Genomic DNA, 2,308 nt, shown 5'->3' on the forward strand with positions numbered 1-2,308 from the left:
CTGTCGCTAGGCGCCAGGCTGGAGTGCAGTGACGCAATCTCAGCTCACTGCAATCTCTGCTTCCTGGGTTCAAGCAATTCTCCTGCCTCAGCCTCCCAAGTAGCTGGGACTACAGGCATGCACCACCATGCCCAGCTAATTTTTGTATTTTTAGTAGAGATAGGGTTTCACCATGTTGGCCAGGATGGTCTCGATCTTTTGACCTCATCATCCACCCACCTCGGCCTCCCAAAAGTGCTGGGATTACAGGCATAAGCCACCGCGTCCGGCCTACTTTTTTTTTTAATTGAACTTTTAAAAAATAATTCATGTCAGGTGTAGTGGCTGACACATATAATCCCAGAACTTTGGGAGGCCACAGCAGGAGGATTGCTTGAGGCCAGGAGTTTGAGACAAGCCTGGGAAACATAGCAAGACTTCATCTCTACCAAAAAGTTTTCTTAATTAGTTGGCCATGGTGGCGTGTACCTGTAGCCTTAGCTCCTCAAGAGGCTGAGAGGGGATGGCTTGAGCCCAGGCGATCAAGGCTACAGTGAGCCATGGATCACAACACTGCACTCCAGCCTGTCTCTAAAAATTAATAATAATAATTCAGTAAAATATTTCATGTATGAATTAAAATTTCCACTTACCAATCAAAATTAATTGTACTTTGTAGTTTGTATTCTGCTCTGTTGTTTCACATTTAAATACTGAACTCTGAGAGAATAATGGAATTGAAGTAACTCGAGTTCTGTTATGGGGTTTCTACAATCATTGTGCTATCATTGTTTATGTCTAATCTACTGTTTAAACTCAGGACTATGCAGCGCCAATGGCGCTAAAGATGCAACTTGGCCCCAAAGCTCTAGCAAAAGCTATACACACCATTAAGAACTTACTCCGACTTTATCACTGCCAGTGCATGGCGATAATAAAAAACAGACCCACACTGGTTTTAGCACTGTTTCAAAATTCTACAAACAATCCACTCCCTTACTCCCTGTACCTAGGGGGGAACCCCTTGCACCATCCCATTCTTTAAGTCCATGCCAGTATCTATTAAACTTCTAAATGCATGGACCTTCTAATCCAGCAATTGCAATTCTTTGAACACAATGTCCTGATGTACCTACACAAGTAGTCAAAATATGCAAGAATTTCCATTGCTACATTATTCATGACAGCAAAAAAAAGAGCTGAAAGGTCCAGTAAGGAGCAGGGGTTGAATTAATTATGCCATATCTATTCCATAGAATCCACTCAGCATTAGAAAGAATTAGGTCAGCCTGTTTGTATTGCCCAGGAAGGGTATGATATATAGACATACTTCAGAGGTATTGCAGGTTCAGTTCCAGACCACTGCAATAAAGTGAATCTTGCAATAAAATAAGTCACACAATTTTTTTATTTCCTAGTGCACATAAAAGTTATGTTGGCCAGGCGCAGTGACTCACACCTATAATCCCAGCCCTTTGGGAGTCCGAGGCCAGTGGATCAGCTGAGGTCAGGAGTTTGAGACCAGCCTGACCAACATGGAGAAACCTCATCTCTACTGAAAATACAAAATTAGCAGGGTGTGGTGGCGCATGCCTGTAATCCCAGCTACTTGGGAAGCTGAGGCAGGAAAATCCCTTGAACCTGGGAGGCACAGGTTACAGTGAGCCAAGATCGCATCATTGCACTCCAGCCTGGGCAGCAAGATTGAAACTCTTGTCTCAAAAAAAAAAAAAAAAAGTTATGTTTACACTATACATTATGTCTAAAAGTGTACATAACTTAATTTAAAAATACTTCATTGCTTAAAAATGCTAACAATACAGGCTGGATAACACAGTGGGACTCCATCTCTATAAAAAGCTTTTGGTGAAACCCCGTCTCTACTAAAAATACAAAAAATTAGCTGGGCATGGTGGCGCGTGCCTGTAGTCCCAGCTGCTCAGGAGGCTGGGGCAGGAGAATTGCCTGAACCTGGGAGGCGGAGGTTGCGGTGAGCCGAGATCGCGCCATTGCACTCCAGCCTGGGTAACGAGAGCGAAACTCCGTCTCAAAAAAAAATAAATAAAAAATAAAAAAAATAAAAACTACCGAGGTGTGGTAGAGCACACTTGTCATCCCAGCTACTCAGGAGGCTGAGGTAGGAGGATTGCTTGAGTTCAGGAGGCTACAGTGAGCTATGATTGCCCACTGCACTCCTGCCTGGGCAAAAGAGAAAGACCCTGTCTCAATTAAAAAGAAAAAAGGTGGCCGGGCACGGTGGCTCAAGCCTGTAATACCAGCACTTTGGGAGGCCGAGGCGGGTGGATCACGAGGTCAAGAGATCGAGACC

At 44.0% G+C, this 2,308-nt stretch overlaps 1 protein-coding gene across 3 annotated transcripts in view; it reads right to left on the reverse strand.

Moving 5' to 3' along the window:
- The window catches only part of RHOH (ras homolog family member H), a 47,413-nt gene that overhangs the window by 17,364 nt on the left and 27,741 nt on the right, over positions 1 to 2,308 (reverse strand). The gene's annotated exons all lie outside the window — the stretch shown is intronic.

The sequence above is a fragment of the Cebus imitator genome, unplaced genomic scaffold, assembly GCF_001604975.1.
Source record: "Cebus imitator isolate Cc_AM_T3 unplaced genomic scaffold, Cebus_imitator-1.0 Scaffold425, whole genome shotgun sequence".
In the NCBI taxonomy this organism is placed as follows: Eukaryota; Metazoa; Chordata; class Mammalia; order Primates; family Cebidae; genus Cebus; species Cebus imitator.